The 387-nt window shown below is 43.4% G+C and overlaps 1 protein-coding gene across 1 annotated transcript in view; it reads left to right on the top strand.

The window, feature by feature from the left end:
• ZNF446 (zinc finger protein 446) overlaps positions 1–387 on the top strand; it is a 26,046-nt gene that overhangs the window by 20,924 nt on the left and 4,735 nt on the right. The window lies entirely within an intron of this gene.

Raw genomic sequence — 387 nt, 5'->3', positions numbered from 1 at the left:
TTTTTCTTGGGCTCCAAAAATCACTGCAGATGGTGACTGCAGCCATGAAATTAAAAGACACTTACTCCTTGGAGAAAGTTATGGCCAACCTAGATAGCATACTGAAAAGCAGAGATATTACTTTGCCAACAAAGGTTCATCTAGTCAAGGCTATGGTTTTTCTTGTGGTCATGTATGGATGTGAGAGTTGGACTGTGAAGAAAGATGAGGGCCAAAGAATTGATGCTTTTGAACTGTGGTGATGGAGAAGCTTCTTGAGAGTCCCTTGGACTGCAAGGAGATCCAACCAGTCCATTCTGAAGGAGATCAGCCCTGGGATTTCTTTGGAAGGAATGATGCTAAAGCTGAAACTCAAGTACTTTGCCCACCTCATGCAAAGAGCGGACT

Source organism: Bison bison, unplaced genomic scaffold (assembly GCF_000754665.1).
Source record: "Bison bison bison isolate TAMUID 2011002044 unplaced genomic scaffold, Bison_UMD1.0 scf7180017864383, whole genome shotgun sequence".
Lineage (NCBI taxonomy): Eukaryota > Metazoa > Chordata > Mammalia > Artiodactyla > Bovidae > Bison > Bison bison.
The sequence above is the reverse complement of the archived record's forward strand: the minus strand, read 5'-3'. Positions and strand labels throughout refer to the sequence as shown.